Source organism: Urocitellus parryii, chromosome 4 (genome assembly GCF_045843805.1).
Source record: "Urocitellus parryii isolate mUroPar1 chromosome 4, mUroPar1.hap1, whole genome shotgun sequence".
NCBI classification, from domain to species: Eukaryota; Metazoa; Chordata; class Mammalia; order Rodentia; family Sciuridae; genus Urocitellus; species Urocitellus parryii.
In genome coordinates this window covers 44,286,162-44,301,285 of record NC_135534.1, presented here as the reverse complement: position 1 = coordinate 44,301,285, position 15,124 = coordinate 44,286,162, and positions in this window count along the sequence as shown.

The window sequence follows — 15,124 nt, the reverse complement described above, 5'->3', positions numbered from 1 at the left end:
CAGAAGGGGGGATAGCTCCAACAGGTGCATCAACTGCAAGAGAAGCCTGATTTGTGAAGCCATTCTGGGTACTAGAAGCTGGACTGGGCTTTTCTGTAGAAATCTCATCTAGTTGCCCAGGATGTTTGCAAGATGGGCTTCACTGTCCACTCCCCACAGGAAGAACCATGTCAATGCCTACCCTCACTGTCACCCTCTTTGTCTCATTAATTTCTCCCCTCACTGAATACTTTTCTATTCCTAAGCCTCAGATGGCCTTTCTCACTCCTTTCTTCCTTCTTTCACTCATCCAGTTAAAATGGCTCCATCCTCCACTGGCTGTGCAGTCTTGGGCAAGTTACATGCCTCCTCTGTGCCTCAGTTTTAACATCTGTGGATGGCAACAGTACCTCTCTCCCAGGGATGATTAAACAGGCTAGTGTATATGAAGCACAGTGCAAGAGCTGGGTATCTTCCCCTGTACAGATCACCTACCAAGTGTCAAGCATTGGGTCCCATGCTGTTCCCAGGCCCCTTCTCACTCCTCCATGGTGAGAGCTATCTGCAGTGGCGCTCAGCCCTGTGGACAGGGCCCAAGTAAGCCAGAGGTAACTGGGAGTGGCTTGAGGTCAGTTAGAAGGTCTGGCCCTGACCAGCTCCCTTTCCTATTGGCAAATTCCATGTTCTTCCACACCCTTCCTAGGCCAAGTGTCCATGAGTGGCTCCAACTGGTCATGGTAGCCCGTGGTGGAGCAGAACTCCTTCCTTCTTGGTCCAGGGTGACGCCATACAAGTCAAACATGGAATACCACCGGGCATCTACATTTCAAATGTTTCCAAAAGACTAATCTGATCACATCACTCCCTGCATGGGACAGCCAATGCCACTGGGAGAAGGTCCTAAGCATCCAGCCTGGCACATGACCCAGCGCTGGCCTTCACTAACTCGCAGACTCGCAGGCTCCTCATCAAGTCCACCTGGCAGTCTGTGCTCCAGCCTCTCTGAACCCCAGGCCCACAGTGAGCCGCACACACTGTGTCTCCCCTCGACTCCCGCACCCTCTCCCCTCTTCCCCCACATCTGCACCTCACCCCAGCAGCTCCCACTCATCCATCGTGTCCTGCGTGGCCCTCGGCTCCTCTAGCAAGACTCCCTGGGCTCCCAGAGTCTGGATTTGCTGCCTCTTCACCTCACCCTAAACTCCCCGGACAGTCACAGCCTGATTGGAGTCCCTCTGAGCTCCAAGAGGAAGGGGACAAGGCCCCTTTTCTGCAGTGCCCTGTCCCCTGTGTCTCCCACGGAGGCTACCTGCAGTATGAGTGCAACAAATACTGGCCCAGGAGGCCTCTTCCTTTGAGAGCGCAGTAAGCTCTCCTCTGTCACACGAAAGGAAGGCTGCAGCTACGCTATGGCTCCTGATCCAAGGCCGCCCGGTCTGTCGCTGAGTGTGTCCCAAGTCCTCAAAGGCCAGGCCTGGAAAAGGGGCTGCTGACCAAGCACCTCTCTGACTCACCTGAGGAAGCGAGGAGGCGGGTGCTAATTACCTGGTCCCTCTGTGCACAAAGAAAGGCCGCACTTTGAAGCTGCAGCTGGGCCACAGAGGAGGCAGGAGCAGCCAATGAGGGGACGCCGTGGCTTGTGGGCATCTCGGAGCCCACAGGAAATTATTAATAAAGAAATAACAACCGTGGGGCACTTAGTGTGGATAAATAATGACACCCTGTCTTCCTCGGTAGCCACAATCTGGTTCATCCGGCCCCCTTGGAATGCCAGCGCAGCTAATGGAAGAACCCCAGGAGTCCTTCCAGCCCCGCCTTCCCAAGCACCCACCTGGCTAGACCAGTCCTGGCGGGAACATCTCCCTAACACCTTTGCTGTGCCAAGAATCTGGGACTAAGACTGTTCTAAGGATGGCCAACCAGCTCCTACCTCTAGGCCAAACGAGCGGAGGGAAGAGCTTGGTTGGGAGGCGGTTTGAAGCCATGTGGGAGCCTATCCTTAAAGAGGGTACTGGTCAGTCGGAGCTGCTGGCCATGTGTCTCTGATCTAGCTCTTGGGATTTGCCTTGTTTGGGAATTGATGGTTCTTGTCTCACCCACAACTGGCTCGTGCTTTAAAACCTCCTTCCACAAGATGCTCCCATTGATTGATGGGTGAATGATCATGCTTGCATATATATCCCCTACCCCATAACATATGGTGTGATTTCTCAGATATCAACTTCTCCATGTGGATCACCTCCTCTTGTTCAGTGCCAACGTCCCATCCTTCAGCGGGACTCACTTTGATTTTGGGATGTTTTTTGGAAACTCCATTCACCTTTGAACTCAGTTTTCTCCGTGAACTCTCTCCCTAACCACTTTGCTCCGACCTCAGGTTGCTGACGTTTGCCTCCTCCCCTATGCCTTCAGGAACCTGTGGCCAGCTAGGCTCTGGGGCATCAGACTGAGTCCTCAAACCTCCATTGCTCCCTTAGCAACACGGCCCTGTCTACCCCCAAGACTTAGCTTCAATAGTTTGGAGCGGGAGTTTATTTCTTTCCCATAAAGGGCCAGAGAGTGGTATTCAAGGATTCACAGGGCCATGGGCTGTCTCTGTCACCTAGTTTCATGCTTCTTTCATTTGTTTACAGTCCTCTAAACATGTACAAGTCATTGTTAATTCAGGGACCAGGGGTTGGATCTGACCCACAGACAGGACATAGTCTGCTCTCTCTTGATTCAGATAAGCAAAACTTCAGAAGCGTTGCTAGAACACAGCACTGCTGTATGTGCGGGAAATGTGAGCCTGTATAAAGCATGTCCCATGTCCTCAGAGAACACCCTGTCCAGAGGCACAGACGCTCACAAATAGGCTACTATAACAGAGGTGGATGCCGCAGAGCATTATGGGAACAGGGATTTCCTAGGGTGATTATTGGAGAAGGGGGGGCTCCAAGTGGAGGATGCTCAAAATGGCACCTATCACATAGTAGGTGCTCCATAAAAATAGAGCGCATTGAACAGTTTCTACTACCATCCCCAGCCCCATGTCAGGTCCTGATTCGGTGCTTAAGATATTTAGGAGATACGTGGTTGTTTAATCTGCTCTCCATATTTTTTTATTCTCATCAAATCACAGAGCCTAGATCTAGGTACAGCCCTGCTATAGTTTAGGTTTTAAGTGTACCCCCAAAGATCCGTGTGCTAAAGGCTCAGTCCCCAGTGGGATGCTATTGAGATTTAGTGAAACCTTGAAGAGATAGGGCCTGGTGGGAGGTCTTGAGGTCACTGGATTGGACATGGCTTTGAAGGGAGTGTGGGACCCCAACCCTCTCCTCCTTCTCTTTTGCTCCCTGGCCCTGAGGTGAGCAAATTTGTTTCTTTCCATTCTCCCGGGTGGAACAAGTTATTCTAATTCTCCAACAGTGTATTTTCCACCCATAAAGTGGGTAGGATAACAGGACCTGCCTCCTAGGGGGGTGTCTTCAGGAGTCAACAGGCCCTTGGCAACTGACTTGCAACTGGACCAACATATCATGGACTGAAACCTCTAAAAATATGAACCAAATAACATTTTCTTCTCTAGAAGTTGATTGTCTCAAGTGTTTGTTATAGTAACAAACAGCTGACTAACACAAAACCTTAGCAGTGAGATAGGTCTACCCAGGCATCCAGGATGGTCAAAGGGACCCTGTCTTCAGTATGGATTCTGTGTTGGCTCTGCCACCAACTGATCCGGGTGGAACAAGTTACTCTAATTCTCCAACAGTGTGTTTTCCACCCGTAAAGTGGATATGATAGCAGGACCTGCCTCCTGCGGGTGTCTCCAGGAGTCAACAGGCCCTTGGCAAATGTCTTGCAAATGGTGATTCCTTCTCATCTGCTTGGCCCAGGGCATGGGCGCAGACAGCTGGCCCTAAGGGAGTTGTCACAGACTCAGTGGCAGAAAAGCATGAAAAAGGAGCTTAAGAGGAATTGAAAACTGTCACTTCCCACACCAACCAGCTCCAGAGACAGTGGAGACCAGGAGCCAGGGGGTGCAGCTCCCAGCTGGCAGCCCATGGCCCTCTGCAAGCCAGAGGACTTAGGTCTCAGAGACAGGGAGAGGGACAGGAAAGAGTCACCATGGCATGGAATAGACATTTGTGAGTGTTTACATGTTTGTTTGCTTTGGGCCTTCCTTCAAAAAGAATTTGAAGCACTTTGAAACAAATTGCATGCAGAGAATACGGCTGATAAAAAGAAAGAAAAGCCAGAAACTTCCTTCCATAGCCCAAGAATTGGGTAAAACACTAAATTTGGCACTGAACCCCTGAGCAGCAGAGGCAAGGAAAAGAAGGAGAAGAGGACTCATAGCAAAGGCTGAGCACCATTACTGCAGAAGGAATTTCTGAACAACTGACCTGTGACAGCAGTAAATAGAATTCTCCATTTGCAGAACCAGAAACTGCTTTGTACTTTATTAATATACTCATATATTAGGCTGGGGATGTAACTCAGATGGTAGAGTGCTTGCCTTGCATGCCCAAGCCCCTGAGTTCAATCCCCAGCATATTGCATATATTATATCGCATACATTATATGCAATATATGTTATATCGCATACATTATATGCAATATATGTTATATCGCATACATTATATGCAATATATGTTATATCGCATACATTATATGCAATATATGTTATATTGCATATATACGCAATATATTGCATATATATGCATATATTGCTATATATATATATATATATATATATATATATATATACACACACACATATATAAATACACTCATATATGTCTGTGTTTATTGAACACCTGCTTGAGGCAGGCAATGAGCTAGGTACCTTACACCCAGCGTTTTAACTCTTCTACCAATCCTAAGAATTAGATCCTGTGATCATGCCCATTTAGCAGATGAGGAAACTAATGAGGATCAGAGAGGTGAAGTGATTTCCTTAAGGACACACTAGTTCAGTGTTCAAGCCAAAATTCCAGCCAGAGGAGTTTGTTTTCAGTACCCTGTGAGAACAGATTTCCTGTGCACTACCTTCTATGGTAATCTTCTCACAGTGGAGTCTTAACTGGGGGGAAGAGGAGACATTGATTGACACAATCATCAATTTTTTTAGGAATCCTGTAAATGGATGTAGACGGAAGGTGGAAATGTTTGCGCCTTGTCTTCCGACTTTGTTTAAACAACCCATACGCGGGAGCCCTGGGTTTACTTCTTTCTCCTCCTTGTTTCCATGGTGGGTTCAATCTAAGCATCTCGGTGAACGAGAGCCTCCAGGGCTTAGGGGCAGGGTCTTAGGATTCCCTGAGGCCTGGGTGGCAAGACTGTGGTCACAGCAGACCTGGGAAGATGGAGATCTGCCCCCCTTCCGTCGTCTCTCCCCCTCCCCAGCTGTGTTTTTGTGACAGTCCATTTTGCTGTGTCTCGGGGCCAGGTGGTCCTTCCAAGCCGAGCAACCTTTTAGGGCCATGGAGATAATTAAGAATCAGCAGCTCCGTGGCTGTCAGGCCTGGCCATGCAGCCAAGAGCCTTCGCTGGAGATGTGGACGGAGCTCTTGGCTCAAGTGTCAGCCTATTCCTCTACATCTTTTCTACTGGCCCGTACTCACCTGTAACCTTGACCCTGCATCAAACAAAGTCACCTTTTCCTGGAAGCAGGCCTGAGGGTCATCATGCCCCAACCCCAGCCCCGTCCCTGTTTTCATCTCCACTCAATGGTGCTTCATGCACAACAGGGACATGAGGATAAGCTCCTGAGCAACTCTTCCCTTCTCTGCACAGACACAAATCTTCCCAGCCCCGCCTCCACCTGGCGCACTGTGTCGTCTTCCCTGTGTCCCCCGTCCTCAGAGCTCACAGTTATATGGGAACCTGCCTGGGTTCACATCTGTCATAGAACTTTTCTGAGCCTCAGTTTCCTCATCTGAGCCTCTACTCATTGGTCATTCTTTTTTTATGGCTGAGTAATATTCCATTGTGTATATATACCACATTTTCTTTTCATTTTTTTGTAGTTATAGATGGACACAATACCTTTATTTATTTGTTTAGTTTTATGTGGTCCTGGGAAATGAACCCAGTACCTCATGCATGCTAGACAAGCGCTCTACCACTGAGCCACAACCCCAGCCCCAGCCTCTGCTCATTGGGGAACAGTTTGATCACCTTGTGGTGAGGTTTAAAGTAGGGGATCCAGGCAAGGAGGATCAGAGAGGTGAAGTGATTTCCTTAAGGACACACTACTTCAGTGTTCAAGCCAAAATTCCATCCAGGGCCTCAGGAGCCTCGCAGGGAGGAAGAGTCGGCAATGGGGTGGCTCCTCTGAGCCAGCCCTACCAGCCTGCACCTGCGAGTGTGCCTCCTGGCCACTGTTGGTGGCTCCTTCTCCTGCCCCAGCAGACAGTGACCTCTGGGATCCTTGGCATAGAGCACTACACTACTCAGCCCCAGCCCTCATTTCCACTCCATCCCTCATCCTACCTCTATGCCACGGATATACACTTTAATCACAGGTTTCAAAAATGCCCTGAAGTCACTGTGCACGGTGGTACATGCCTATAATCCCAGCCACTGGGGAGGCTGAGGCAGGAGGATTACAAGTGTAAGGCCAGCCTTGGCCACTTAACAAAACCCTGCCTCAAAATAAAGTTTATACAAGGGCTGGAGGTGTGGCTTTGTTGGTAGAGTGCTTGCCTGGCACGTGTGAGGCCCTGGGTTCAGTCCCCAGCACTGGGGGTGGGGTGGGGTGGGGAGAAAGATCCCTGCTGGCTCGACAGGTGCTCCTCCTTCCTCCCACTCTGTCCCCTCTCCACCTCTCCCTGGATCAACTCCCAGTTCTCTTTTAAGACTTAACATACATGTGTCCTTCTCAAAAAAGTCTCACGTAATCCTTCCAACAACCTCATGAGGCGTATCTGATTACTGTACCCATCTTACAGATGTGAAAACAAAGTCTTTTAATGGGTAATAATACATCTCACTCTTAGATGCTTGGATGCCAAATTCTACTCTCCCCACCCCTTGAGAGCCTTATACTATCATAAGCCTCCAGGCCTCATTCCTTAGCAGGATGATTTCTTTCATTTGACCCCTACCCTAGTCCATTGCTCCTCTATCCCACTCCCTGTTGCAGAGCCTGACCTCATACCAACAGTACTCTGGGTCACAGGATCTCCTGTCTGGGAAAGGGAACAGATGGTGGAGTATGGAGATCTTGGTCAAAACTGGCTCACCCATCTTCCAGCTGTGTGTCTGTGAGCAAGTGTCTTAGTTCCTCTGTGCTTCCATATCCTCATTTGCAAAATGGAGAAAATACTTACCAAGCCCAGTTATTTGCTGTACAGATTTAAGCCTATCTCAATGCCTAGCTTATAGTAAATATTGAAATAAGTGTTTCCCTCTTTACCTCTCCCTGAAACACATACATACACACACACACACACACACACACACACACACACACACACACACACACAGAACAAAAAAGGAAAAAAATAAAAACAGAAATCTCTTTTTAAAAAAAATTAGAAAGCATTTCTATGGCAGTGCACTCAAGGAAACCATAGCAACAAGCTTCCTGCAGCTTGGTTTCCGGCCCTCCCCTGTGGTACAATAGTGCTGGGACATGGCCTTTGTTATCCTGGTACCCCAGGGAAGGCGAGGACGTCACAGGCTCTGTGGGGTGGAGGCATCTGCCGGGTGGAGTTGCCTGGCTGATGTTGGTGTCATTGCTGTGGGCACCTCGGCTCCCAGTGAAGCGAGGCTGCCCCAGGCCTGTCCCTCAGTGGTCAGGCCACAAGGATGCTGCGGTTCCCCACTGGTGACTCGATTCATCTTCTAAGGACTGCATCGTTGTGGGTCACGCCAGAGAAGCTGGCCTCCTATTTTATGAGGATAAAAGCAGCATTTGGTTGGGTCAGAAGAGCTTCCTGACTCTCCTTAGCTCTTAAAGACATTTCCTAGGATGTAAAAGCCATGAGAGTGCCCGGCACAGGGGTGTGTGTGTGTGTGTGTGTGTGTGTGTGTGTGTGTCTGTGTGTCTGTGTGTGTGTGTGTTAGCCACACCAAGAGCACAGGAAAGACTCTGAGGGGCTCAGTTAAGGATGCCAGCCACAAAGAGGCCCACCAGCTGGCCTTATGGTGTGGGGACCTCCACACGGGTGTGCCCACGCAGGCCTCTGAGGCCTGGTGCAATCTCATCTGAGTGCCTGGAGTGATAGATTTGGTTGTTGCAGTCTGACCGCAGAGTGATTTCCAAGCTAGCAATGCAGCCAAGAGCCACCTGACTGCATCAGGAGCCTGGCTGAATACTGGCCCGACCTGGGGTGACAGCTTGCAGAGCTCCCAGGCAGCAGGGGTAGGGGCGGTGCAGTAGGAAAGGCCAGCATTTGGCTACAGTTGGTGTGCTCACCTTAGAGCAAAAGCAGGGGCCTTCCAGCCCCCCAGCTGTTACTAGGCTGTGGCCAGGGCTCACTAATCCCTGTACCCCTTAATTTTACAGAGAAGAAAACTGAGGTCCAGAGAGGTTCATGGCTGGCCCAGAGTCCCATAGTTTTAGCAATTACAGAATTATGACATTTTTAGAGACCTAAGAGCTCTTGGAAATTATCTGTCCTAATCTCCTATATTGATAAATAATAAAACTGGAGTCTGTGGTAAGGAAGGAGCTTCTCTAGGTCTCAGAGCAAGAGAGGAGGCCACAGATTCTGACTGCATGGATTTGTAATTGATCTACCCAGGCCTGTGAGTAGGGTACTATGACCTACTGGCCAAATCTGGCTGGCCATGTTTTGTAAGTAAAGCTTTATTGGAACATAGCCATGACCATTTACTTAACATATTGTCTATGATCACCTTCATGCTATAAGGGCAGGACTCAGTGGTTGCCACAGAGACTCTGTGACCCAAAAACTTAACATATTTACTCTCTGGCCCTTTATAGAAAAATATGCCCCCCCATCATCTAATCCAAGTATTTTCAAAGACTTGGAAACTGCGGGTCATACTCTCAGTATCCTTCTTTGAAGAAATGAGAACCCATCCCTGTTGGTCAGTTGGGGACTGGCCAGAGAAACCTCTCCACAGTGACAGCCTGTGTCCCAGGAATAGGAAGGAGAGGAAGGTGAGAAAAAAGAAAGTCGTCTTCAGAGACAAGCTGAGAGTCACAGCTCACACAGGAGCCAACAGGGGTGGGAAGAAGGAAAACGGCAGCTCGAGTTTGTGCTGTGTGCTGGGTTGTGCTCTAAGGTCTTTGACTGGAGGGGTGAACCCTCAGGGTCCCCCGGTGAGACAAGCACAATGGGCACCAGTAACTGAAGCATGGAAAGACCAGCTGGTCGGCCTCCCATCACTGCTACAAACACCGTGGACAACCAGCCTATAAAAGGAAAAGGTTTCCTGTGGCTCAGTTTTAGAGGTTTCAGTCGGTGATCCGTGGCCCTGTGGCCGTGGAGCCTGTGTGGAGGCAGCTCCTCAGGGTGGGGAATATGTGGTAGAGCAAAACTGCTCGCCTCAAGGCTGGGATGTGAGAGACAGACAGCAAGACAAAGAGGCAGGGTCTCACCAACCACCTTCAGGGACCTTGCTCCTGAAGACCCAATGACCTCCTACCGGGCCCACCTCTTAAAACGTCCACCACCTCCCTGCAGCGCCCAGTGAGGACCAAGCCTTTAGCACCTGGGCCTTTGAGTGACACTTGAGATTTAAACTACAGCACCTAGTAAGTGTTCCCCTGGGATCTGACCCCAGGCAGGCTTACTCTGGAGCCCCTGACCTTGATCTGGCTGCAGGATGGGGGGGGGGGCATCTCACCTCAAGCCCTGACCTGTAGCTCTCCTTCTTCATCCCTTCATCAAATGTTTAGTGACCTCCAACTGGAGGAGCCACTATGGGGCTATGCCAGGCTCAGCGAGGGACAGAAGAGAGGGGAGGAGGGAGAGCAGCACCAGATGCAGACTCCCTATCTGAGACTCCCACAGGTGAGGAGAGAGGGCAGCAGCTGTGCCATCAATCACTGTCGGGGCTGGAAAGGGGCAGTGATAAAAGAGAAGCACAGGTAAGATGCCATGTCAGTCCAATCCGATCCTGGATTTCCAAGGCTGAGGATTAGGGGCTCAAAATGCTAATGCCTGATCTGCTGGGGAAGCAGATCTCATTCATGGAAGACAAGGGGAGGCGGGGCCACGGGAACTGACCAGCGCATTCCCCCATGCTAGGTGTGCAAATTCAGAATGTTCCAGCACCTCCCTTAGCCAAACAAAGCCCCTCTCAGGCGAGATCAGACGTGACCTTTGTGTTCTGTTGACTAATATTTATAAACCTGGAAAGATTCTAGGATATATTGTTAATGTGAAAAACAACCTATAAAACAGATGAACATGTTTTGGGTATTTTTAATGTATGTCTAGACATATATATTTAAAGAAACAGGGTTAGAAGAATTATTCCAAAGTTTTAAAAGGATTTTTGAGGCTTTTATTTTAACTCTATGTGTTTTTTTTTTCATCTCCCCTCCCTTTATATACAATAAGCATATATTATTACCTGCCTACTTTTTTTTTTTTAATTGCTGAGGACTAAACCCAGAACATGTTAGGCAAGAGCTATACCACTGATGAGCAAAACCCTCAGCTCTGTGATTTTGTTTCTGGCAGCTTAGAAGAGAGAACAATTTTTCTATATTCTTCCCCAATCCATCCCCAACATTCCTTAATGAATTCCTAGTCTTGAAGATTCAACTCAAACCTCACCTGCCCCAGGGAGCCCACCCCCCTCCGGTTCCTAGCATGGGTTAGAGCCCCCTGCAGTGCCCTGGGCTCCCCACATCACAGCCCTTTTTTTGTAGAGACTCTTGTCAAGACCCTGTGCCTGATTCCCTCATGGCACAGACACTCGGTGTAAGTTTCCTGAGAACGAGACTGTGTCTAATACATCGTGGGATTTCCACATCGAACTTGGAACTTGACACACAGCATGTGCTCCACAAGCACCTGAGGAATGAGGGGCTGAATTCAGAGCTGCAGGCCTGAGGGAAGGCCTGGGAGGAGGGCCCTCCATGCTGGGCCCAGGGGCAGGAGTTTGGGTGGGGAGGGGGTGCCTCACCTGAGGCAGAGGACAAGGACATTCCAGGCAGTCAAGGGAAGGACCCCGCATCCTGGAAATCACAGGTCATCCTCTTTGGCTGGCGGGTGATATGTTGGCACATACAGAGAATTCAGGTTGGAAGAGAAGAACTATCGACGGGAGCTTGGATGTGATTATAGGGACTAGGACAAACCTGTTTCCTCACTTCCAGAACATGGCTCTTGCCCAGCTCCTCATTCCTTTCATCCCCATCCCCCTCACCCAGACCTTTCCCCTGCTCTTTTGGCACTGAACGCTGTGCTGGCTTCTGTCCTGAGCAGCGTGACCTGCTGCCATGAGTCAGGGGCTCGGTCATTCCAAAGTGACTAAGGCTGTTGCTTCCCCCCAGTTTCCCGTAGCCGCCCAAGTGAAGACTCACTCTGAATCACTGTTTATTATTTTTAGCATTTTTTTCCCTACCCTCCACCAGTTTTTAAAATATCAATCACCCCAGCCAGAGCAGTGGAGCTAACTGAATGCTGAGGAACTCCAGGACACACCCTGTACCCCCTGCTCCATGCAGGGGAGCAAAGCGGCCTTGTCCGTGGAGCCAAATACAGACCTGCTTTAGAATCTTGCCTCTCTTCCTGCAGACTGGGTACCTTTGTCAAGTCATATCATCTCTCTGTGCCTCAGTGTTCTCATCTGTAACATGGGGATAAGAATATTTGTTTCAGAAAGTTGTGAGAAGGAAAACAGTCTGTAAAGGAACTGGCACGTAGCAGGCATTGCAGTGCGGATAATTGTTATAAAATAAACTCATCCCTGCTCTGATCAGGGATGAGTTCGTGTGGGAGAAAGATGCAGGCCTCAAGCCTTTTGCCCACCTGTCATTTTGGAAAGACAGAATAATAATGGGCCTTTCACTTTAGGAATTTGTTTTAGGCTGTTGTTCAATGCTTACTTCTATTATTAATCAGCAACATTTATTGAGCACTTAGTAGGTGCCAGGCACTGTTGTAAGCACTTTGTATTAAATAATAAATCATCATAAATCCTTATAAAGAAAGACACTGAGGCATAGAATGGTTAACAAATTCACAAATGAGAGACAGAACCAAGGTTTGAATACAAACAACCTGGCTTTCGGGGACACTGTCAATGCATGGCAGCAAAATTTCTCTCAGAGATGTCCCCTGGCCTGGCTCTCTTCCATGTGCTTTGCCCTAAGAGGGTCATTATCCAATAAGGCCAATGATCCAGGCCCTGAACTATCAACAATTTCCAGTTTAATTTTAACAGCAGTTTTAAAAGGTGTGTTTGATTATCCTAATTCTCCTCAAAGGGAAATTGAGGTTTTAAACAGTGAGGAAACACCCTAAGTCAATCGTAGAGTCAGCGTCTGAACCCAGGTCTCTCTCCAGATCTGGGGTGGTTCTGTGAAACAGCTGGCTGGGTTGGGATCTGTTTGGCCTTGTCTTTGGGAAGCATCCTGACTTGGGTATCTGACATACACTTGTCTGCCTCAGTCCTCCCAACCAGCAACCAGTCTGACAGGACCTAACCACAAACCGCCCCTTAGGATGAGCCCCTCGGTCCTACAGGCCAGGGGTCTCAGCTCCAAGAGGACTGAGACTCCATCAAGCTGACGTGTGAGGTCCAGGAAGTCCCTTGGCATACCATGTGCCAACAGTGTCCAGTGCTTCTCTTCAGCCCCGCTGACCAGGGGAAGTCACTGAGGAACCTGCCAAGGTCAGCAGTCACATCTGAATAGGCTTCCTGTGGGGATAGATGAGTCAGGTGGATAACAGTCACCTCTACCTGAAAGGAATGTACCTGGGCAGAAATAGAGAGGTGTCCACATCGATAAGCTAAGCTGTGCTAGCCATATGACCCCGATCAAGCAGCTCAGTGAGTGGCAAATCGTGGGCTGCTGACCACCATCAGGGCTCAGGCAGAGCCATGGGCTCTTGCCCCTGATGGCCCCCTACCCACATGTACCATGTTTACCCACCTACCCCCTGCCCAGGGCACCATTCACTTATCCAGACTGAGACTTGTCTGATAAGGAAGAAAGGGACACAGAAAAAAGCTGATCATGATCACTTGCTAATAATAATTGCTCCCATGTGCCTGCCATACTCTGAGTACTGAGTTGAACTTTACACATACATTCATTGTCTCATATCATCCAATCATTATTCTTGCTGAACAGAGGAGAACACTGAGCCTAAGAGAAATTAACAAACTGCCCATTGATTAATGAAAGGAAGTAGGTACTGAGCCCATATGGATCATGTGCCAAGCACAGTGTGAAGGGCTTCCTGGGCATGGCCTAGTTAATCCTGGCAAGAACCCAAAGTGCCCACTCTTCACATGAGGACAATGAAATCCAGGGAAATGAAGATTCACTCAAGGCCTCATAGCTGGGTGAAGGGGAACTAGCCTCAAATCTAAGTTAATGCACGGATTGACGGTGCTGCCCTGACTCTGGCTGGAAGCGAGAAAACCTGGATCTTAGTGCTTGCTTTGCATTGTGTAAATGGAACAGGTTAAATGATCCTTAGCACTACCCTTGTGTGATTCCCTGAGGAAAGGAGAGTCCTCTGGAGTTTGGGAAACCATCAGCCGTGTGAGCTGTTGAGTGGGGAAGGCCAGGCAGAGATCAGTTCTGCGTTTCCTCCGAGCAGGGTGGTGGGAGCAGAAACACTCATTGCGTCAGCGTGGTATGGTAGCTTCTGCCATGTGCTTCCTAAAGGAGAAAAGGTCAAGTTGGGTCACCCTCCTTTTTAGCTTCATGAGTCCTAACAAGGAATGAATTTTTATGGGCCATAATTGGGTACAGAGAAAGACATATGGTACTGAGCTCAGCCAAGCCTTATGTTACTGGTAGATCTCAGCCAAATCATCTGAGAGAGAAAAGAGTCAGATGAGGCCTGGCTGCTTCCTTAGAGCGCTCTGGAGGGGGCTCTGAGAGCCTCTGTGATCCTGACTTCAGTGGAGTACAAATGACCAGGCCATGCTGAAGGGTGGGGCTTGGACTCAGATCTGGGGTGAGCTGGCCCTGCCCCTTTCTCATGGTCATGAGCAAGTCCTAACCTCTACTCCCCAAATTAGCCCAAGTGCAAATCTATGTTTCAGAAGTCACCAGGGAGGTGAAAAAAAAAAAATAAGCATCTCAAGCTGGTCCCTAGACAGTATAATTTTATCAAACTTAAAAGAGTGAGCTTTATTTTGATTAGATTGTCTGCAACATTTTGGGGAGGGGGAACATTACAATATTCTTTCTTTTACCAAAAAGTGATGATGAATGTAGATGTAGCTATTTTTAATTTTGCTTAATGTAGCTATTTTTAATTTTGCTTAATGTCCTTGCTTAGGACAATTAAATAGAAATTGGCAACCCATGCATATTCCCCTCTTTTTTTTTAACTTACTGATTTATACCAAACAGAAGGTGGGAATTTGGCAAATCTTCCCTGAATATTTGGGTTTTTTTCATCTGTGACGTGGGGATAATAATTATCTCTATTTCCCTTAAAGGATATTGTATCAGAAAAGTGAGGTCAAGAGTGAGGTTTGTCCCTGTAACTTTTAAAATAAAATTACACTCCTCCCTCAGTATCCATGAGGAATTGGTTTCAGAACACCAGAGTCTGCAGATGCTGAAGTCCCTTAAATAAAATGATGTAGTATTTGCATATAACCTATGCATACCTTTCTGTGTGCTGTAATTCATCTCTAGATTACTTAGGATACCTAATGAAATGCAGGTGCCGTTTAAATTGTTGTTGAAATATTTTGCTAGGGAACAATGACAAGAAAAAAAGTCCACAGGGGTTCACTATAGACCCAACTTCTTTCTTAAATACTTCTTATCCTCTCTTGGTTGAATTTATGAATGCAGACCCGTAGGTGTGAAGAGTGAACAGTGTACATCCTTTTCATGATGACCTTCACGACCTAGGTTTACTTAATGGTCATTTCCTTTGTCACAATGTCCCCCATCTTTTCTGAGTGGTTTCCTAGGGTATTAATTCACATGTCAGGGGTCACCTCCCTGCTAGCACAGTTGTCACCACTGCTG